Genomic DNA, 24,534 nt, shown 5'->3' with positions numbered 1-24,534 from the left:
GGTTTTAACATATGGCATAGAAACTGAACATTTAACAGTGTTTCCTGAAAACCCTCTCCTGTCTGATCATTTCTTGATAAAATTTACATTTACAATAATTGATTACGCAGCAGTGGAGAGTGGACTTTATCAAAGTAGATGTCTTTCTGAAAGCGCTGTAACTAAGTTTAAGAATATAATCCAGCCACTGTTATCATCGTCAATGCCCTGTACCAACACAGAGCAGAGCAGCTATCTGAACGCTACCCCAACAGAGGTCGATTATCTTGTTAATAATTTCACCTCCTCACTACGTACGACTCTGGATACTGTAGCTCCAGTGAAAACTAAGGTCTCTAATCAGAAGTACATGACCCCGTGGTATAATTCTCAAACACGTACCCTCAAGCAGACGACTCGTAATCTGGAGAGGAAATGGCGTGTCACAAATTTAGAGGATCATCATTTAGCCTGGAGAAATAGTTTGTTGCTTTATAAGAAAGCCCTCCGCAAAGCCAGAACAGCTTACTATTCGTCACTGATTGAAGAAAATAAGAACAACCCCAGGTTTCTCTTCAGCACTGTAGCCAGGCTGACAAAAAGCCAGAGCTCTTTTGAGCCAACCATCCCTTTAACGTTAACTAGTGATGACTTCATGAACTTCTTCACAAATAAAATTTTTATCATTAGAGAAAAAATTACCAATAATCATCCCACAGATGTAATATTATCTACAGCTACTTGTAGTTCCATTGATGTTAAGTTAGACTCTTTTTTTCCAATCGATCTTTCTGAGTTAACGTCAATAATTACTTCCTCCAAACCATCAACGTGTCTTTTAGACCCCATTCCTACAAAACTGCTCAAAGAAGTTCTGCCATTGATTAATTCTTCGATCTTATATATGATCAACCTATCTCTAATAATCGGCTATGTACCACAGGCCTTCAAGGTGGCTGCAGTTAAACCTTTACTCAAAAAGCCATCTCTAGACCCAGCAGTCTTAGCTAATTATAGGCCAATCTCCAACCTTCCTTTCATATCAAAAATCCTTGAAAGAGTAGTTGTCAAACAGCTAACAGATCATCTGCAGAGGAATGGTTTATTTGAAGAGTTTCAGTCAGGTTTCAGAGCTCATCACAGCACAGAAACAGCTTTAGTGAAGGTTACAAATGATCTTCTTATGGCCTCTGACAGTGGACTCATCTCTGTGCTTGTCCTTCTTGACCTTAGTGCAGCATTCGATACTGTTGACCATAATATTCTATTAGAGCGATTAGAACATGCTGTAGGTATTACAGGTATTGCACTGCAGTGGTTTGTATCATATCTATCTAATAGACTCCAATTTGTGCATGTAAATGGAGAGTCCTCTTCACACACTGAGGTTAATTATGGAGTTCCACAGGGTTCAGTGCTAGGACCAATTCTGTTTACATTATACATGCTTCCCCTAGGCAGCATCATTAGAAGACATAGCATACATTTTCACTGCTATGCAGATGACACCCAGCTCTATCTGTCCATGAAGCCAGATAACACACACCAATTAGTTAAACTGCAGGAATGTCTTAAAGACATAAAGACTTGGATGGCCACTAACTTTCTGCTTCTCAACTCAGATAAAACTGAGGTCATTGTACTCGGCGCTGAAAAGCTTAGAAATTTGGTATCTAACCAGATTCTTACTCTGGATGGCATTACCTTGGCCTCCAGTAACACTGTGAGGAACCTTGGAGTCATTTTTGACCATATGTCCTTCAACGCACATATTAAACAAATATGTAAGACTGCGTTCTTCCATTTGCGCAACATCTCTAAAATTAGAAATATCCTGTCTCAGAGTGACGCTGAAAAACTAGTTCATGCATTTATTACTTCCAGGCTGGACTACTGCAATTCATTATTATCAGGATGTCCAAAAAACTCACTGAAAAGCCTTCAGTTAATCCAAAATGCTGCAGCAAGAGTACTGACAGGGACTAGAAAGAGAGAGCATATTTCTCCTGTTTTGGCTTCCCTTCATTGGCTTCCTGTTAAATCCAGAATTGAATTCAAAATCCTGCTCCTCACATACAAGGTCTTAAATAATCAGGCCCCATCTTATCTTAATGACCTTGTAGTACCATATCACCCTATTAGAGCACTTCGCTCTCGCTCTGCAGGCCTACTTGTTGTTCCTAGAGTATTTAAAAGTAGAATGGGAGGGAGAGCCTTCAGTTTTCAGGCCCCTCTTCTGTGGAACCAGCTTCCAGTTTGGATTCGGGAGACAGACACTATCTCTACTTTTAAGATTAGGCTTAAAACTTTCCTTTTTGCTAAAGCATATAGTTAGGGCTGGACCAGGTGACCCTGAATCCTCCCTTAGTTATGCTGCAATAGATGTAGGCTGCCGGGGGATTCCCATGATGCATTGAGTTTTTCCTTTCCAGTCACCTTTCTCACTCACTATGTATTAACAGACCTCTCTGTATTGAATCGTATCTGTTATTAATCTCTGTCTCTCTTCCACAGCATGTCTTTATCCTGTCTTCCTTCTCTCACCCCAACCGGTCGCAGCAGATGGCCGCCCCTCCCTGAGCCTGGTTCTGCCGGAGGTTTCTTCCTGTTAAAAGGGAGTTTTTCCTTCCCACTGTCGCCAAAGTGCTTGCTCATAGGGGGTCATATGATTGTTGGGCTTTTCTCTGTATCTATGAAGCGCCTTGAGGCGACATTTGTTGTGATTTGGCGCTATATAAATAAAATTGAATTGAAAATTGAATTGAATCACGGTATATTAAACTCTTGTAGAGAGATTTATTCACTAACTGTAGGGTTGGCGGTTTGATCCCTGATCACTTGCTATAATGTGTTGTTTTTCACTTACACCTCACAGAGAAAATCTCCGGTTTCAAGAGATTTTCACTCTCATAAAAGAAAGAAACCGTCGATAAAAGAACTGACATTCATCTTACATTTATTTGACTTAATGCAGTGCTTGGGATGCATGCCAGTGCTTTGTATTGACTTGAATTGTTATATCACTAATCTCAAGAAATTTCTCACTTTTCTGAAGCCTACATATTTTTTCTTGTTTCAAGAAACCTTGCTAAAGCATCTGTACTGTACCTATTTCTAGTGGGAATTCTTCTCTAATCACGAATTTAATTCTTATATTTAGTTATTTATTTTGTTGTTGTTGCCGCGAGCAGACCAGCTCGCATAGTTCGGCTCACTCTTTGCACCTGCAGCTGTTCCTGCACATGGAGTTCATAACATGCTCCGCTGCCTTGTAAGGTTTTCGAAATAAAAAATGTCCCCACACATCCGAAACATCGTAAAGCACGGCCAATCCGAGCTAGTGAGGAAAACAATGTATAGTGCGCCGCAGTACTAGGAAGCAATCAGTCTCCAGTTCTCCGAGGTATTACCTGTGCAGCTTTCGGTGGGACTTACCAAAGCATTAGTCATGTAAGGCTTAACATTACTGCTCTTTTTACACCTACAGAATGAGTGATCACCGCGGAGCTGTTACAGCAAGCCAAGCACGATGAATATGACCTTCACATCACATGTGACAGTGAAGGGGCCTTGAGCACCGAGGGGTTAAGGACATTGTTCTTGACAGAGTCTGCCAACTTGCGAAACGGTTTTGTTTTCAACAGGCCTGAGAGCTGAGACAGTTTCTTCACCCTCGATAAACATGAAGCCATATTTCTGAGTAAAATGTAACTGAAATATATCTAATCAAAGGTTAATGTATTCAAATAATAAATCATTAAGGGAAATGTGAATATATACAAATCAGATACATTTCATTTGAACAGATTTTATTCAATTTAACATTTTACTACACAGGAACTGTAATTTTGGGCATAATTTGAGTTTAACGACTTCTGACCGCTCCTACTGATCAAACAGTAAGAGTTTATGTGTCGATTGAAGGGTTTGTTAATTTTGTGTAAACAACAGAATACAGTTTTAGCCTTTAGAAAAGCGTCCTTTGCACTAATAGCCAACCGGGAACCTGCCCTCATTCATTTCAACCAATGTACTCTTCCAAAATGACAAAGTCCCTGCGCTCCTGCTCAAGCCTGTGGGGGACTTTGAGCAATGAGAGTGTGGCTTAAGATTGTCAGACAAACCACAGTGGAAACACATCCTGTTCCCCTCTTATTGTCTCAGCCTTTGTTGTTTTTTGTTATATTGTTTTACAAAGCAAAAGGATCAGTTGTTGTTTCATACCACTTTCACACACAGACCCAGCTAAATGATTATCGAACAATGTAGAGGCCGACTGTAAAGTTTATTCTGAAAAACACAGGGCAACTGAAATGGATGATCTTTAATTAACTAAAGTTTAATCACACATTCAAACTGCATATCAATCCAAAACAAACAAACAGAATGCTTCTCCATGCAAAACCCAGGAAGCATGTCCAAATATAAACCAGCTCCCTCCCTGCTAACTTCAGCATTATGTGAAAAAAAAAAAAAGATTTTTTGGTTTTAATGCTGGGATTTCTGTTTTCCTCCATAAACCTTATTACACACTGTTTGTAAAGCATTGTTGATGTTGCAAAATGTCTTATCCCAATGTGACACAATCCTTTATTGTCCCAGACAGGTCCATTCATGGCTTAACACAACAACAATAAAACAAGGGCTCTTTTTTCCCCCCTTTCTAACCATCCTATAGTGGCTCACTTGAATATTCAAATGTTCATTGTCTTTTCTGCGTTTTGTTCATTGTTTGTTGTGCTGTCATTCCTCAGCTTGGCTCCTGAACTTCAAAGAAAGGCTTATGTCAATTTATGATGAAATGGAGTGAGCAGGCGAGAGGCAAGACGGAGAGGGAACGAGCGAGCGAAAGAACCTTCATGCAAAACGGCCCTGCCTCAGAATGTATGCTTATTAATGGGTGTTCAATAAATCAATGGAATATAATTAAATTCAAACAGTGTGATTTCTTCTCCGACTCCAAATATCACTCTCTCTGCAGGGCCTAAGGTGACCCCAATTCCCATGGTCCAAAGGACAACTCCGCTGTCTTTCACTGGAGGGTGTCACAGATCCAATACTAAGTCATGCATAACATTAGCGTGTTTTGAAGCCCACAAGGCAATCAAATAGTGCACCGTTGAAATGTTGACACTGATCTCATTTGATATATCTCAAGTGTGACAAAGCCATTTTTGCTCTGCTGGATATTAAAGACTTTAAAAGAGAGGATGACACGAGTGCTCACAGCTAGTTTGGAAAAGGAAACAGGCAGTTTTCGCCACATATTTTCTCCGTATTGCAGTTTATATCGCTGAGACTCAGCAGTCTCTCTTTTACTCCATAATGTGTGCCATCCAGCTGTTGTCATCTTTTTCCCTCTCGAAGCTGGCCCCGACCATGCCAGCAAAGGGAATCCAATTGGACAGAGTGGGAGGTGAGTCTGCGGTTGGTAATCACCTGCTGGCTAAAGGCGCAGATGGCACAAACATCAGCAAGATGTTCATGCAGCAGCGATCCAAGAAGTCTTTCTGACAGGCTGACAAACAAATACAGAAACCTGAGAAACCCACAGGAAGCTGAGGAAGCACTGCAAGCAGGTTTGATGCAGAAAGTTGGCAACCTGGGAGTAAGTGAGCAACCTGAGGTGCCAAGCACTGATCCCTGTGCTGTTTTCACAGGCAAGATGCTGATTGCAGATTGTAATGATTTAAAAATTTAGACTCTTTGCCCAACAAGAGTAGCCTAATAACATACTGTGCTATGAGCTGATGGCAGAGTTAGCAGCACTCATGCAGGCTGACTTCTTCTTCCTCTGTGATTTTATTTAGCAGACCCAACACTTGCATTCTGTTTCAGGTTTTAGGACTGCACTTCAACGAGAACACGACTGTTGTACATCTGTTAAGATTTTTCCCTGAGCTGCCATGACTTCTTCTGACACGCTGGAGAGAGCCCATTTAAGTTTTCACTAGGATTAACAGGCGATATATTTAACTACAACAGTTTGCACAAGCATGCAGCTATCGCTCCAATCAGGTGCAAAGCCTGTTAGCTCTTCTCTCTCAGCTCTGGATGAAGGAAGTTAGACGAAGTCATTTACTTTATTGATGTTGCTGGCAGAGATTTTTTTTTTTCTTTTATGGTAGTCAAGGCTCCCAACACATCAAACATATCAGAGTAAAAAGGCCCCAGAGACATCCCTCTTCTTGAAGACTCCCCAGCAGATGAGCTCCTTCTGCTCTCTGTGTTACTGCTTGGTGCCGTGGTTTGTCCTTCACAAGAGACAGGTAACACTGCCAAGACCCAGTAATTAGTGCAGATGGAGACTGTAATACTCTCTTCCCCTCCCTGCAGAAATGCCAAGGGAGGCAATCTATAAATTCCTGCATATTAATGCAATTTAAAACCACTCCAGACACCTTGCTGGAGGCATGTGATAAAAAGGGTGAAAGCCAGACTATGGCACAGAGCTGCGGATATGTCGCTGACATCAGTACCGTCTCAGCAACTTTGTGACCTAACACAAACCGGAATCGAGTCCCAATCTGTCTCCTTTCTTGGAAAATGCTTTCCAAATCCTGACCTTAGGCCTTACAACTGGGTCTCTATCAATAATTAAATGGTAATCTAAAAACCCATTTTAGTTAGGTCATCTTTCTGCGCCATTGTCCCCGCTTCTCTTCTTCCTCCGTCTATTTTTTCCCGTCTTTCCGTAAGATCTAGTTAGAGATTCCATTAGCATGAGAAAGCAGGCTGGTAATTGTCTTCACCCTACTGAGTGATCCCTGGATAGAGGATTAGGCAGTGAGAAAGCCCTATTTCAACTTGGAGCACAGATGCTGCCCACAGCCACCCACTCCAGATTAGATTAGACTGTGGAGGGATGAAACCAACTGGTAACTTCAAGCAGCATTAAACAAAAAGCGTGGACAGGAGGTTAAAACCAAACTTTTGTTCACCTTTCAGCACCAGCTGTGGCCACCTTGTTTCCTTTTCTCTCTCTGTGTCTCTCTCTCAGTCTAGTCTTTTTCAAAATTTCTCTTTTAATCTACTAATATGCTTTTCTGTTGAAAATGGGGATTGTGGGAAAGGCAGCTTATAGTTTCTCTCTCTGATATACACAGAGTATTTAGAGCTGAATCTCCCTAAATCATCCCCCTGGGCCACCCTGTCCGTCACTAATCTGCACGCCACCACCCACTCATAAGGAGGTGTCACATTTCTGGCACTCCTCCATGGGATATAAGCACTTCAAACACCACAGCTTCTCCACTTGACCTTTCCACGGAGATGATCGATTAAGCCAGTTGGATTTATTCCATAAACAGGCAACCATTACATCAGAAAGGCGAGGAATTTACCTCTGAGGCAGAACTTAAAATCCATATAAGCTTCATGAGGATTCCAATTTTTATTGGCTTTTTCAATCCACGTCTTGGAGAACATTAATAACCACTGAGCTTTTTCGGGAGGCTGTTACCGTATCCGAACCGCAGCAGTTCTCCGGCTGTAATTATCGAAGCAAATCACAATGACAACAGAGTGAAATTCAACCGCTATCTGTACTCCATAAACCTGATGATGCAGGAAAACGATTGAGCTCGCTGCACTGCCGGGGTAGTACGAGGCGCATTATAAAACAAGGGGAAATTTAGCCTTGAAAAATTCAACGCTGCAAATGTGGCTTCCTTCTTTTAAAAACTTAACAAAAAAAAAACAGAAAAAGAAAACAAAACACAAACTGATAATTTTTTAGTTTGCTGTTTAGGAGGCTCTGCAGGGTAAACAAAGGAGTATAAGCAACAATAAAAGCTTTATTACACTCAGCAGAAACTTTATTAGGTACACCTGTGAAATCTAATGCAACAGCTCTGCCATAAATTTGTCTGGAGACTCTATTATGTTGCACCCCTCACATTAACCGGGCTGAAAGCATATAAGGAACACTTTAAAATGTAGTCTAGCTCAGGTGTTGGGCTACATCAAAAAAGTGTAAAAGTAGACTTAAGGGTGGAGCTGCTGAACTGCATTGCATAAGATTTCATTGTCTCTAGTGAAGATGAGCTACAACCATGTAGCTTTCTTGTTTTTATGCTTGAATACCTTTTGTATGCTTTCAGTACAGACAAGAAACAATCTGAAGTGAATCAACAGGGTGAAGACACCCAGTAAGATGAAAAGTATTTCGGTGCCAGTACGCTCGAGTTAACAAGCTCAAATTTCATTTGTGAAAGTTAAAACAGGAAATCTAAAACCGCTTTCATTTAGCCAGAAAAGCAGAGACCTCCATCGAGGAGCTGGACTCCTCCTGTTAGTGATCACAGTAGCCAGAGAGCTCTGCTTCAGCTCTGAGGGACTCCTGCTCTATGGTAATCATATCCTATTTGAATAATGAGGCAATACCACCACTCCTGCTGCCCATTCCCCCTGCATCCTTGACTGGAGTCTTTGATAGACACTAATTCTAGCTCCATCTATAAAGCTCCTCTCATGCATTTTTAATAGAATCTATTACTTTAGGATTAAATTATAAAAGACTGTCCTCCTTAAATTTTTAATAGTTTGCATAATTGGTATCAGGGCCTGAATGCGGACCATAAAAACCCAGTTTGTACAGGGCTAAGCTGCAGAACGAGTTAGACGAAAGCACAAAACACTGTTGCACAAAAAGTGACGCGCACGGCTATATGACACTATCGCATGCAAGCACACATCTGCACACACATCTCAGCGTGCATGTGAGCGAGGCTTTTACAGCTTTGGTTTCACTGTCGCTGTGAATACGATGGCGCGACCTCTGAGGGAAGGGCACAATAAGGTCAGGGACCACGAGAGATACTCTTGGCTGCTGAGCTCCTGAAGCAGCCTGAGGCAGTAAGAGTCACTTGAAGGAAACTGGAGACATGAACCAGGTGTCCACAGACACCTGCTGCCAAAGATGTGACCACAACACTCACCAGTGCAAACAGCAAAAACTACTTAGCAGGTTTACAACCTCCCTTTGTCCCCACAGTCACTGATAACTGTGTTCAGTCAGCGTAAATGGAAATGTATTTCCCCTCTCTGTTCCTCGTCGCAGGCAGATCAGCCACAAGTTAAATGTCATCTGCGCTCTCTCACTCTCTACATCTCTAGCTCGGCTCCTTCCAATAGCAGACAGAGCATACAGGAGAGCAAATGTGTCTGAGACATCGCCTCCAAACTAAAGCCCCCTTAGAAATCTATGCACGTCACCAGTCCCCAAATTAGCACCACAGGGACACCCTCCTCACCGCCCCCGCATGCTAGCGGCAGCTCTTTGGCATATCTGTACTGGGGAAAATATTTCACACTGTATGAATTATTAAGTGAGGGGCCAGTGCTAAGCAGTGTGGAGATAGACCAGTTATTCACAGCTCTATTGGGACGGATGCGTCGGAAACCCGGGCCGCTCGCCTATCAGATCGTTTGTCACGAGCAATAGACAATTTACAATGAGAGAATTTTTCAATTTATTCGTTCTGCTGTCACTGCACTTTTCCACCTCCACTCATTCCACTCGACAACCCCCCCTCCTTTAGTTCCGTCTCTTCTGGTTGAGGGGGCTCCATGCCCGAACCACCCGCGCGCTTCTCAGTCTGATACTGTTGCTCACTGTGTCTTCTGCGAGGGGAAGTCTGGGAGTGTAACACATGCGTAGAAGGCACGAGGAGAGGGACTCTGCTGCTTTAATCATCTTAACTGAAGTAAAGGTGTGTTAAGGACATGCTGTGTTACCTGAGGGCTCTAGGTGATGAAGCTGATCTGTGGCTCTGTGACAAGGAAAAGAACTTGGCTGTGCCTCTTCAGAACTTTTTGAGTACTTCAGTACTTTTTTTTGTCCCTGTGTGATTGGGGCAAAAGAAAGAGTTAACTGAACCAAACTGCAAGTCAACAGAAAAGAACCTGACAGAATGCATAGATGTGACAAATACTATGATTGGACCTGTATTGTAATAAAAGACTTAAAAAAACCAAACACACACATCCAGAAGGATTTTTTTTTAAGTTAATGAGAATCTTCTTCAGGAGAAAGAAGAGGATCCCACCGGGCATTTCCTCTTTCACTTAAGTGGAAATGCCAAAAAACAACTCCCACACAGAAAGACAGAAGACCTCAGCACAAACGTCTGGCAGAATGCAATTTTACCATTAATTACCGAAGGTGAACCAGCTGTCAAAACAGCTACACATTTCGTTTTTGTTCACAAATACCCTCCGTTAAAAAGGATGAACTGCAGAACAGACCATGCCCGAAAGCCCAAAGCAGTACTCTACCACCATTTCATGTTTCCAAACCTTTTTTAAAAAAAAAAAAAAATATAGATTCTGTCTCTCTAAGCTGAATATACAAGAGAAACAGAACATTACACGAGCAGCTTTGTTGGTCTAAATGCTTACGGAGTGCACTGAGAGCAGCAAAGCAGCCCAGAGTGTTTCTTTATCGGTGATGTCCTTTGAAAACCTGATGCAGACGGGTTGCACTGAATAGGTCTTGATGTGAAAGGCAGAGATGTTAGATAAATGTGCTCATAGCCAAGGCCTTTGCCCTCTTCCTGATGACGCGTTCTTTTACTCAAATACCTACTCCCCCTTTACATGCAAGCAGACACACACACACACACACACACACACACACACACACACACACACACGGAAACACAGACGAACAGTGCCAATAATCCCACTGAGGGCAGCATTTGTTTGGGGACAAGGTGACCCTGTTGCCTTGGGGCCTGTGAACAAGCACAATGAAGGCCTCTCATCCTGCACACACCCAGCTGGCTGTGTTGGGCTGACGATGGGTGGAGAGGTGAAGGGGAGAAGGGTGGGGTTGTGAGAGGCATCACAACACCCTTCGTCTGCAGTTTTAAAACTCCATTCAGGAAGCCCCCCTGAGATAGCTCTTTTCACACCCTTCACAGACGGAGCAAAATCCCCGCTTGTAACCCAGAGTCACGCAGTCAACAGATGGAGCTGCTATTGAGTGAAGGATCGCGGCAGCAGAGGCGGCTCCCCATCCATCCCCGCTGGAAACAATGGGGCAGCAGGTCAAGAGTGCCGTCTCCAGGAGGAGGGGTCAGGGAGGAGGGGCGTGCTTCGACACAGTTGAGCTATGCGAGCGCTTTGAAACTGGAGGAACTGAGAATCTTTAGGGGTAAAGGACAGAGGGGAGGAGGCTCGCGGCTACGTGCAAGTCGCCAAGTTCCCGGGGATCAGGCTCAGGTGGAGGAGGACTGCGTGTGAATCTGGGACAGCAGTGTTTGTGTTTAACCTGCAAACAAGAACAAAAAGGCATCCCTATGCACACACATTTGCCTGTTCAGAAGAAAACACAGACTTACAGTTTAACACACATTCCAAGGACTCGCACTTATACTCGCTCATCTCGGCGGAAACACAGCCACGCGTAAAGAAAAGCGGACCTCATTTTTGATCAAAAAAGAAAAGGAAATACAGAGAAAAAAAAACCTCAGTGCAATGACGCTTTATAGACAGAAAGGCGAGAAAACGATTGAAGTGCCCCGAAGACATTTTTTTCCATAAAATACTAATGTGTATACTTTTAAAGTTCGTGTCAAGTATTACAAAAGTGGGTCAGAGATCTTTCTAGTTTTGAAAGCACACAATTAAAAAGCAAACACTTCTATTCAACTATTCCTTATTGTTCAAGCTCTCAATTTTCTCACAGAAGCATCACATAAGATCAAAGTTCCAGACTAAAGCTTATATAAATAGTGACACTAAAGTGCTCTGAATTTATTAATGTTTTGTGTGTGTGTGCTTTTCAAATGTACCGAGTTAACTGTGTGAACCACAGAGGAAAACTATGAATAGCTACATGCTGAATCGCTCATGTGTGCGTGCATGCACAGGTGCATGACCACACAGATCATAACAAAGCACTCGTGGCTTGCTTTACAGGGGAAAGTATATCCATTTTCATTGACCAGAACTCTGGCTATTATGTTGCTCTGACCTGGAAGTCAATTAGTCAGCTAGGTTGCACTGCCTCGCTGGATTTCTATGACTGGAGCAGAGACAAAGACACAATCAAGGTATACAGTGATCCCACAATTTCAGTCTCTTTTATATGGCATGAACATTTCTGAGGGAGAGAGAAGCCAAAATACTGCTGCCACATGCTCCTCATCCTTGAAAGGTTTGGTTTATGGGGCCATTTTGCACAGGAAGGAACTCATTATAAAGCAGAGGGCGTCAAGAGCATTGCAGCAATTCTCCATTAACATCCACTTGACAAGAAAGTGCAAAAAAAAGAAAAAAAAAAGAAGACTTCCTATCACTCGGGATGTTCACAAATCGCACCTAATTAAACACAAAAGCCCAAGTCCATGAAATCAGAGTGCAGAAAGCCATTTGAAGACAGAGGTGAGAGAGAGCGTTTTCTTGGTGGCAAGAAACATACATCGCAAGGAGGCCACAATTTCATTCATGTTTGTGTCTCCTTCAAACAAATTGTCAGTTAAGTACACTGGGACAAAGGGCTGAACTGTTATTCTACCTTCGCTAGGTCACATCACAATACATCGATGGTTTGCCATTTCAGAATATGCTGCTGTTATGCTATTTGAGCCCAGAATTGAAAAAAATAAAGACTATTCCAACCATGCTGAAAAGGATCAATAAGCGCATAGAAAAAGAAAATGGCCATAAACACAGAGGCTTTTATTCAGAGTGTCACAATGTAGATGAAAGCACAGAATGCACCTGGCAAGCAAAGCTGAAAGAGGCAGAAGACAACAGAGCCCACAGAGTTATCAGGTGGGTCCAGAGAGCGTTATCTATATTCAGACCTCGGGTTCATCTATCTCCGCAGCACCTATTAGAGTTCTAATATTGTAGGTTTTAAGGAGGCTCGGCTTTCCTGCCACAGTGAGACAGATTCAGCTCTAATGCCCCCTTTCCCTTTTCAGTGTGGTCTCACAAGGTCCTCTTGGTTTTCTACAAACAATACTGCTGGGCTGCGGCCCTTATTTAAAAGATTAATAGGATGCTGTCTTGGCAGAGAAGCAATCAGTGAGGTTTCTGTGACAGCAGAAAATGTGTGAAAACAAGGGAAAGAGGAGAGACCATTGTCACGGTTACCAACTGGCTGCTGGAGCTCAATTGAGATAGCTGTGGCTTTCAAGCCCAGCTGTCAATCACAGCAGCGAGCATCAATGGGGTAAATTTAAATGATAAAACGATAAGTCATGAGCAGGCGATTTCGCTGTCATCAGGACGGGGGCTGCTTCAGAGTAACTCACTATGGGTGCAGAGATTTCACTGCAGCCATATGGAATTTGGTTTTGCATCGAGTTGCTGGCTTCACCCCTCAATCATGACAGAATGTGTAATCACCAAATGTCTTCCTCTCAATCCCTGTTACAATTGGCAGCACAGTGCTGCCACTAGAGATGGGGGAACAAAATGGAAAGCTGACTAAATGACAAGCTTTAAGTGACACTTAATTTGAGATACCCCGGCATTCTCTCAGCTCCAGTAAACAGGATCTATCAAACTTCGCCCACAGACTGTATGACTCCGCAGCTGTCTGTGGGGAGAGGCACAGTATGCCTGAGAGGCCCCCAGCTACCAAGAGTGATGATAAAGAAATCGAATCCTTAATAGTTCCTAAAACACTCCAGAAGAGCTATAGGAACAATTAGCACACTTTCAAAATGTGTACATTTGCATTGGCTGTGTGTCTCATGGATTTTCGACCTCTGACGATAAGCATAGACTGTATAAAAAAGATGAACAAGGCCACTGGTTTGTGCACTCCCTAAATGCTGACTATATAATTTTTTTGAAATCAGATATTACATATAAGGTGTGGATCTGACTGAAAAATCCAGGGACACTGCTGGGCACCATAAAGCATAAACTTGACGATAAAGCACGCTAAGTTTAACAGAGCTGTAACGTATAAAAGTCACATCGTCTTGTATAAATAAGATTTGAAACCAGCGACTGACACCAAAAAACAGTTGTAAAACTGCAAATCATGGTCACAGATCAAGTGAGAAGTCGGTTTGTTTACCCACAGACTTTATACAAACAGACTTCTTTTTCCACCCCGAGAAGTCGCCCCCTGCTGGCCATTAGAAAGAACGTAGAGTTAGAGCAACTCTGCATTGGCCTCACTTTTCAGACCCAGAGACTATGTCCATCTTTTATTTACATTCTGTGCGACAAACCCGTTAAAAAAAATTAAAAAAAACAATACTTGGAGGTTATATCACACAACGTACAAGGCACATCTATAACCACACATAGACACACAGAGATACACAGAACCTCTACTGTTATCAAATGCCCCTAACTGTTCAAAAAGTTATTTAAAACCCGTGTAACAGAAGCTAATGACAGCCTTAGAGGAAATGACAGAGTAGGGAAAAACACAAGTGAGCTGGTGAAGAAGTGAGAGAAAAACACTTAACAGCTGTTTTCTCCCTTCTTCCCTTTGCTCATCCCAGGAGAGAGTTCCACACGATCTCCCTGATCCTAGTTTGTGGCTGACAGAGGGGACCGCAGATCTGTTCATTTCCCCACTCACATGGCTCTGTGCGTCCCCCCCACCCCTGCCCGCCTCGCCATCGTGCTCTGATGCCAAGAGGGAAAGATGGTAGAGAATGAGGAGGGGAAGCGGGAATGGGGGGGGGGGGGTCTACATCAAGGAGAGACTCTCCCAGTGGGTTCTCGTCAGTTCCAGGCCATTGCACCTTGTTCGCTGCGATTTTGTTTACACACACACACACACACACACACACACACACACGCACGCACGCACATGTGTGCACAAGAACTCGCACACACATACATGCAGAGGCAGATGACTATTAATGGATACAATGATGCAGAGTCGCTTTTCAGTTTTTTTGGGCTGCACAGTCACGTGTTTTGTTTTTAACTACTGTTGTGACAACAGGAAGCTTCAGCGGCAGATCACTGTAAGTCACTGACAAAGAAACAGTCTGAAGCCTCGCAGAGCTCATTTAAGTGGCACAGAAGCAGATGACATTCAATCAAAACCCAGTGATACGGTTGATGTGGTCAGCGGTAATGTGTAGCCAAAAGGCCTGACACACTTCCACGGTCTTCGGGGACAAGCGGGGAACGGCAGGCTGCCCCTGTGTGTTCAGTCTCTACAGATGTTGCCTTGGAGAGCGGCTGACTGGTGGGCTGCCGTGACAGCTGGACAGCTGTTCTATAGATGCAGCTACAGAAGCATGGCACTGAGATTGGAGGGGGAGGATAGGGATGTATGTTTAGTTTATCTGTATGAAGTTCCCAGGACATACGAAGCTGTCAATTTTAGCATTGGTGCATGAGCCCGGATAAGAAAAGATGGCACCGAAGAGGATATGGAGAAAGAGCACAGATGGGCAAATATCAGACGCGGCTGACGATCTTTAAAGAAGCTCCAATAACAAAACAGATTTTTTTTTTTAAGTGTAGATATAATACGTCAATCCAGAAATGAACAAATACACCACCAACTGGCTACGCGAGCGCAAGACAAAGCATTTAATTTGATCCACAAGGTCTGTTTAAGCAGCCGTGACTTTTTATCATCATAAACAAGTAAAAGTTTAATATGAATTTCACAGGCATGTTCAAATTAAAGTTTTTACTATCTCATGAAAGAGGAAAGGAAAGAAAAAAAACTGTGAAGATTAAAAAAAAGAAGAAAGAAACAGAAGCAGAGAGAATAACTGGCAGATAATTTAAAGGACTCTGGAATTTGTGCCAACACCGAGGCTGCTGGTGATGAAAGGCAGCTTAAATTGGGGGTCATGTTCAGATATTACACCTTTATTCTGCCACTTAAAAATCCAGTAACCTAAATTCAGACCTGCAAGAGAACAGTGCGAGTAGACTGTATCTATTACAACAGGACTGCTTCAGACTAAGATCTGAAAAAAGAGAACAGATGAAAAAAAAAAGAGCTGAAATGTTGGGAAACACTCCACTGTATTAAATGTTGTCACCTGCTGAATAAACACGCTGTAAATCATGAGTTAAATAGCTGGGACGGGTGCCAGTCACCACTGCCAAAGCTCAAATTTGTCCTTAGCGGGCCAGACTTTTCATTATACCATAAAAGGTCAGCAATTTGTTCAACTCAATAAAAAATGTTAATAAAACTAAGAGCTCACATGAAGCAGCCCTTGATAGCTTCTGGTCGCTCATCAGAAAACATGAAAGTGTGTGTCTGTGTATTTGTGCATCTGCACCGTCACCAGCGTGGCATTATGTCGGTCAAAGGTCGTACAGCGGCAGGAAATATAGCTTTGGCCTAGTCGTAATCCAGGCCAAACTCCAACAGCAAAAGCACATACACTTTCCTACAAACACACATGAATGCAAGTGCAATTTTGCATTGCACAAAAGCCGGGAGTCGATAAGCACCACCACGCAAAAATCCCCAATTCCAGCTCACACCCTCCACCCTACTGTGCTAAATAAATGAAAAGCCCCATTATAATTATATATGAAATCTTTTAGAGGAAAAAAGTGATTACTGTGGATGCAAGTCTGGAAGTGGGTGGGGGTGGGTCATTGCTAAGCAACCAGTCATTATCCTCCAGAGTAGAGAGCGAGGTGACCGGCCATCCATCTAACTCCGGTGGCTTGCCTGGCTCCTGTGTACCCCCCCTCTCGCCCACACCACAAACACCTTCTCTTCCCCTTCTTTCCTCCGCCACTCACCCTCTCTGGCTCTCCCTCTTCCTTGCTCCCTCACTCTCTCTCTGCCGTCTCCCCGTCCGAATACAAACAGAGATAAAGAACGCTGCAATCGCTCTTGACACACAAATAGGTTAACACAATAAAGCCGGCTTTGCCTGGCTCACTCGAGGGAGGAAAGCAATTCCAGCAGCAGGCAGGAGGTAATAAAACAGGGCTAGGAGTGTGTGTATGTGTGCGTGTGTCCATACATGTCCTCATGTCAATGTTCCTGTGTTTTTGTATGTGAATGGAAGCAGGCACACAGAAGCTCTTTGGCCCCAGGGCCTAATATCCCAAGGATTTTCAACCCTTTCTTGACACAAATAATACCGGGAGAGAAAATGACAGAAATTCCAGGGTGCTCTGCCATTTAGATTAAAGGAATGGTGGTTTTATATTAACAGTATAGCTGACCTGCATTATCCCTATAAAAACATTCTCCTACGGGTCATATGGCGGCTCTTTTGCAAATGGTCTCTGCCTCGCATGGTTAAAATTCAACAAGTAAATTGAATGAGTTTTATCTGTGCAAGCCTCGGCTCACTCTCCCTGATGCGGCTGCCAGGCCTGGCAATAAATGATAAAAATCTCCAGAGTTTTATTAAATCGTGTTGCATTCACGCTGAACTCGGGGAAAATGGCGAGGTGGCTTCTGCAATTACAGTGCAGACCAGACAACATTGTTTTCTCCAGTCAGTGGAAATTTCATTACCTTACAGCAACCGCCTTAGAATTGGGTAATAGCCTCTTTTTGTCACAGACGTAAGCCGTCTGCGGGAGGTGTGACACCCCCTTAAGTGTTATCCATTTGCAACAATATGCACCGAGCCAGTCGCAGTCCGGATGCTGGTCAGCATAATATACAGCGTTATTCAGTGATACGATGGAGGAAGAGAACGGACCAAACAAAAAAAAGAAAAAGGAAGGCGGTCAATAGCTAATTCCTGAAATGACTGTGGCGTAATCAAAAGCATTGAACCTGGATACATCCATGCAGCTGACATATCTCTCCTCAGGCTACGCATGCCCCCCTTCTCTGGCGTGTCAATAAATAGAGAGAGGGCTAGCACATTTGGCTGTGGATGGACTGAACTGTGAAGAAACCCCAATTAAAGCCTCTAGAAAAGTTTCACACATTTAGGTCATACAGGACAACCATTTGTAAGCGTCAATCAATTCCCCACGTTTTTACCCGCGGCTTCTTCAACCAGCTAATCAAACAGCAGAGATGTAAAGTGGTGGCCATTGTCAACAGGGAATAAATTACCAAAGCATGAAGAGAAAACATCTTATCTGTCTGATGTATTTCCTGCTTCTGCAGAAAGCTACAAAGCCCAAGGGAGAGCAGTCAACCAAAATGCAGGGAGAGATGGAGATTAGGATGATGTGCAGTTCCTTGTTCCATTAAAGTTTGATCTTCCTCAATAGCCGAGGAAAATCAGATATCTCCCATTCAAGATTAAAGTACACCAGCAGAGAGGCAGAGATTAATCAGAGGCCTGCATGAGATAAAAACAGCCTTGCTTCTGGCATGGAAAACAGTGGCAATAAAGAGTTCAGCTGATAATATGAAACATGGCGAGGCACAATAGCAAATCAAACAGCATGTAGGGGCCTCCAAAACAAATCAAAGCGCCGACTAGACTGCGATACAGTGGCTGAAGAAGTACAGCAGGGGCTGATCTGATAGTAACCAAGGCCTTCATTTTATTACTGTTTAAGGTTGAGGAGGGCACGCTGTGGATTTTCCCATGTTGCTCTCTGTCGCCAGCCTTTCATTCCCTCTCCTCCTCTTCTCCTTGAGATCAATGGCGCTGGGGTGATTTCACAGCAGCCTGCACTGTCACCCAGAACAAATCAATGTGACCATGAGGAAGGCAAGAGCGGCATTGTTTTTAAGGAGAGCAAATTCGCTGTTGGAGAGCTTGTCAGATTTGCTTTATTCTCCTTCTTCCCCCCAAGAAGTCTTTGCAAGGAGCATGCCACCCCTCACTTTACTGCCTGTGCTGTGGAACAAACTATAAACTGAACAGTACTCTGGCTCGCCATATGACTGTACTCATTAACCACGTTTGAACCGCACAGTTCCCGCTCACGATATTGCACAAGCACAAAAAAAAGAAATAAATAAAATGGGCTGGGTGTCCCTAACCTTTAGAAATGAAAGACTAGACATTAACCTCGAGCCCTGCTGAGACGTGACTTCCATTCTGCCTGACGGAGGGGCGAGAGGGGAAAAGAGAGAGGAGGTCGGAGGATCATTGCTGTCCATCATGCGCTAAGTGGTTGCAGATAACCCTGATGAGGAGCTGCCAAGGTCTCATGAGCAGAGTCGTGAGCAGGTAAAACTCAAAAAAATAAGTGAAAATGATCAGTGGGCAGAGAACGGACACCCTTACCAGAAACACAGAAGGAGTGCACGCAATCACACTGCTGTAACTTGTGTTAGAGTAGTTCTTCTGCATCACACAAAAATCACACTTTCATTTAAACGCTAGAGCGCCTGTTTATAAAACCAAGAAGCTTGCACTGTATTTAAAATTTACTACCACGTCTCACTTAATGCTTTATGATGTATAAATGGAATCTCACTCTGGCATCACATTTCGCACAAGTGTTGATGTCATTAGGTATAAAGTGCTGTGATTTCATTCATTTTTACAAGGCTAGCAGCATGAAGAGGTTTTTCTCCTAACATATACTGTATTATGGAGTATATGGTTGATAAAATTAGTATTTCTTCTTCTTGTTCTCATTTTTTGATTACTGTAGTTCAGCGTTTATAACCATGACAGTGTGGACACACTGGGAAGAATACTCATTTCATTTGACTTGCTCAGTACAGCTAATATAACCATGAAGGTTAATCTTTAAGCGCTGAAATAGTCATAATGATGGTCACAAAAAAGGGCGATATAGATTAGATAGCATTAACAGCTAGTAGTGTATGTGGGTGCTACCTGCACACAAATGTGCTAAATAGCTAAGTAGAAGGACTCTTATTAATCCTGCCTGCAAAGTCCCACCAACGCCACCAAGTCTGCTGGAAACTGGACATCACTTTTCACCTGTATTTGTTCACACCGAGTGGCTGAAAGGTGTCTCTGTTTCTCTAGCGCCACTTCCACGTAATGCTTTTTGTTTTCTGTTTCCCTTTTCATGTTCTGTCACTACTGTTCCAGGTACTGATGTGCAAAACAAATCTCTGTACAGGGACAATAGAGTTTATATCAAAACAAGTAAAACTGCAAAGAACAAGAAAGGGCAAAATTTGTGTTGTTTGGCTTAACATGAAAAAGCGTTAAAAGCGTTAAAACAAGAACTGTTATAGACTTTCGCTGATATGAAACACTTTGATCAGGTACCTAATGAGCTGCTGTTGACGTGGCTTTGAGGGTCCGATGATGTTTCCAGGTAAGAAGCTTTGTGCTTTCCTGTGATATCAGTTAACGTGAGAGTTGTTGTCTTTTCTTTTCTTTGGCAGGAAAAGAAGATGAATTTAATGTTTGTTTTCATCTGAAGTGTATTATTCTATAATTGGACTCTGTGGAAAAAGCTATTTAAAAAAAAGATTTAATTTGCACTTCAGTAATGAAGTCCACACAAGAATGGACATAAGCTCAGACACTTGAGGGGTCAGTAGATCTTGAGTAAGGCACACGCTCTCTCTCCCTCTCTCTCTCTCTCTCTCTCACACACACACACACACACACACACACACACACACACACACACACACACACACACACACACACATCTGTATCTACTATTTTAGTCATCTTAACTGTCAAAATGAGTTTTGGTGCCTCTGGGTAGGTGTTGAGACAATCAAACCATGCAGGGATTAAAAAAGATTAATACACAGCACAGGAAATTAAACTTCAGCGACTTTAACGATATTCATGAGTGGAGCTCACTTATTCACTCCAGGCAGGCACTTTAATAAGCAAAGAATACAGCAAGGAGCCCAAATGCAATCAATCAATCAAGCTGATACGCTATTTGAGTTCCAAACTTATAAAATTTCAGGGTTATTTTGGCGTGTTTTTGTTAACGCATTGCTCAAATATGTTCACTACCTTCCAGCTGTTGGCAGCTCAATTAAGTACAAGAGATTACATTTTACTCAAGTTGGCGACTTACGCCCGTTTCATTTTTTGATCAAGTAAAAAATAATGTGGAAAACACGTGAAATTAACTTTGAGCCCACAAAGCACCGATATCCTTTTGTCAGCTACCAACGCAGAGAAATCAGAGCAAAAGCAAACATGGTGAAAGCGAGAGGAATAAAATGTGGATAAAGTCTTGAGCTGGCAGCGGGACCCTTCAAGCTCCAGTGTTACAAAAAAAGAAAAATCGAAAAGCAAGCCAAAAAAAAGCAGTCAGAACAACAACTACAATCTCAAAAAGGTAATTCAGTGACCTAAATATTAAAGCTTCCCTGCCATTCCACTCTCCCCTGCCTTGTCCAACCATCATGTTGAGTTAAGGCAAGCATTATGCTGGGGAGACTATTTGTTTAGGTGAGGAGCAGCCGCAGAGCTAATATGAGCACAATTTGCTCAGCAGGTCATAGACGCAGAGTGGAGGAAGTAAATGAGGCAGTTCTGCCCCCTCGGGTGCAGCTCCTGCCTCATACATCACTGGATGTTTTATTCAATACAGCCAGGAAGGCTCTATGTCAGGTGCCCTGACTGTGGGGGCGCCTGCCCTGCTGTAGGGGCCCATATTACATTCTGCGAGCTGCCTAACTGCAAGGCTGCTGGAGAGAGAACGACTGGAAGATAAGAATTTGAGGATGCTTGTAGTCTAACGATAAAACATACAGTGTGTGGCTTTTTCACTGCACAGTCAGCATAATGTGGAGGCTCATTTACGTGCAATGCGAGCAATGGAACTAAATATTGCAAAGCAACCTCAGCAACCAGCGAGGCTCAAAGTTCACGGGAAACAATCCAAACTTTATCAGCTAATTCACAGTCGAGTCAAATTTTCAGACTTCCTCTGGCTGCACCAGGGGCTGGGGCCGCAGAGGGCACGTGAGCTGTGGAATTCACGGGACAATGACAAATTGTCTCACGACCTTAGTGCAGCACTGAGGATCATCCATATCACCGAGCGTAAAGTGAAAACTTTTACAGCGCTGGGCACAAATGCTCGTGGATTTTACGAGTCTCTCTATGAAAGCCTGTCACACCATACAGGCACACAATAAAATTTAAAAAAAAAAGAAAAAAAGACAGAGATTGTGTATCATTAACACACCAGGGTGAAAATCTCTAATTGCAGCAGGCACTGTAGTTACCCTACCCGTGCGCGGTGACGCACGGGGGCGTACAGATGAGAAATTCGCACCTTTTGCTCTGAGCCGCAACTCTTCCAGTGCCACACATCCCCGTGTCTGTGATGCCTGCCTGCAGTGCACTGGCCTCGACAATATACTTAATTGCTACCCATACTTGAAAAGACCAATATTACACATCAAAGCAGCTCCTCGAGCAATTCGGCAGCGGCTCTCTAACAAGTCGATTTTTACAACACTTCCTATGGGTCAAACAAAGGGTTTAAATCCGAGACATCATCAACCGTGTGGGCAGCATCCTGGGGGGAAAGGAGGGGGGCATTTTATAAACATTCATTATTTTCAGGCGTTTCTCTGTTTCGGCGACAATCCTCCCCAAACATTGAAGCGAAGCTCTGACACAAACTACCATAATGGTTACAAATAAATGACCCGTAACATTCAGAATCTACACGACTGGGAGAGACAGACATGCAAAATATATTTACCATAAATTGCTCCGTAGTGTACACTAGAACTCCATGCAGATCGTAGCATTCACTGAGCAATCTGCCTCATACTTCTGCGGTCCAAATTAAAACGGATTCATTCTGTTGCCCCAAAATCCAGATGCTGCTTTGTCGATGTCAAATGTTGATTAAGTTTATCCTCGTCTTCTGACGGTATGCAAATGTAGCGGTAACCCTGCAAATTAGATTCCACACTCTAGCCTCTAGCATGCAAAGTTAATAAGCTTTGCCTTTTTTTCTCGATTCGGCTGCCAATTTTTGTCGAGGGCAAAAGCGCAGGTCGGCAATTTCAAGAGCGTCCTCAGAAGGATTGCGCACCAAGTGTGCTTCGGGTTTTCACCGTTTAGCCTCCGAATCAAAGTAGGTACAGGGTCCCGGTTGATCTTCCTCTCGCTTGAAGATATCTCCAAATAGCAGAACTCTTAACCGACACACTGGGTAGGTTTTGCGGCTACGCAGTATTCCAAAAAATCCCCCCGCTGTTACGCATGGGTTTCGTGGTCCGCCTGCTCAATTTTGACAACCTTATGAGAAATGTATCATTCAAATGTTTTCATCTAGGCAATATTGTGTGAAGGTACCCTGAAAGAGATCAAGGCTGGGCCAAAGTAGCTGCCTGAATATCCTAAACTGATGCGATGCGATGTAAAATCCCGGAGAGCAGGCTCTGCTCCTTCCGTCACTTTATCCGAGGTGTCGGCAGACGCTCTGAGATGTGTTGCCTCTCGATTCAGACTTAAATTTCCAGGTGAGGCTGTGGAGTAACCTTGACGGCAAAGCCCCGAAAGGCTCTCTTTGGTAATATTAACCAAACAGGAAAAGGTTACGTCTGGATAAAGAGCTAGCTACTTCTGGCAGCTCCGGGATGCGGTCCTGCCCTTCTGCCGAGCTGCCGAGACTGACAATAACCCGGAACGCTGCAGACTGTCAGGCTGCACAGACCGCCCACCGACCAATCACCGCACTGAGGGAATAGAAACATTCCCACGGGTTAGCCAATCATTGGTAATTGAGGACTGTTACCATAGAGATCCTCGGCGTCTAGGCGTCTGAAACCACGTTGTTTATACGCAGAAAAAAAATAATAATAAAGAAAACGTAATTATAAATTTAACATAGCAGAATTCATATTAATATCTTAATTACTCTTTTATCCATCGTAGGGTTTCATCCATTCCCCCCCAGCAGTCAAAGGTTAACAGCTTTATTGGAAAACCTGGGCTCAAACCCGAAGGCATCTCTAAAGTGCCCTTGAGCAACAATGACCTCAAGCTGCAGGAAGGCCCCCCTGTAGTTGAAATTAAGTATTGTTATGCAGCTTGAATAAAATTAAATGTGATCAGTGTGCTAAAATTACTACACTGTTCATAAACGTAAACGTTTCAAGTGCTATTTAACTCCATTGCTTTGTAAATTGCTTTGTAAATCCAATAGAACAGCTGTTACATCTTTTACAATTCATTTTAAACATCCAAAGTTCTCTTCTTTTCTGATCGTCAACAGCCCGGGAAGCATGGAGCTTGCTGTTTTCTACATGATATATTAAGACAACACTTTTTTCCTACCAAAATTCCCATATTTCCAGTTGCTTCCCGTTTTAAATGACCCACATTTCAGCAAGAACATCTTTAAAAAAAGTATGACATGTCTGTGACTGTCTGCTTAACTTTGCAGAATTCCATCACTGACACCAGAAGCTTATGAGTCACTGGAAACCTCACAAAACACCTATTTTTGCCAAAAGAAAAAAAGGGGGGAAGAGAAAAAGAAAAAAAATGTCACTACAACAGTGAGGAAGTGGACAGTTTACTCTGACAGAAGCCCTTAGTATTTTTCCTCTTCTTGCCAACTGTGTCCGGTGCACACAGACCCTGGGACACACAAAGGCAGTACAAGCAATCACACATCATGGACTCTCATAATAAGCTGACGCTGGGAAGTGGGTGATGCAGCACTCAGCTTATGCCAGTGCTGATAAGAGCCTGAAAGTATTACCTCGGTCTGGCAGCC

At 43.2% G+C, this 24,534-nt stretch overlaps 1 protein-coding gene across 1 annotated transcript in view; it reads right to left on the bottom strand.

Moving 5' to 3' along the window:
* fam222aa (family with sequence similarity 222 member Aa) overlaps positions 1–23,408 on the bottom strand; it is a 51,459-nt gene extending 28,051 nt beyond the window's left edge. The window contains exon 1 of the mRNA XM_006784230.2: positions 22,504–23,408. The gene's annotated coding sequence lies outside the window, so the exon portion shown is untranslated. The remainder of the gene's footprint in view (positions 1–22,503) is intronic.
* Between the last annotated feature and the right edge of the window lie 1,126 nt (positions 23,409–24,534).

This window comes from Neolamprologus brichardi, chromosome 12 (genome assembly GCF_056152115.1).
Source record: "Neolamprologus brichardi isolate AB-2024 chromosome 12, ASM5615211v1, whole genome shotgun sequence".
NCBI lineage: Eukaryota > Metazoa > Chordata > Actinopteri > Cichliformes > Cichlidae > Neolamprologus > Neolamprologus brichardi.
Note: the sequence above shows the minus strand (reverse complement) of the source record. Positions and strands in the feature narration are given on the sequence as shown.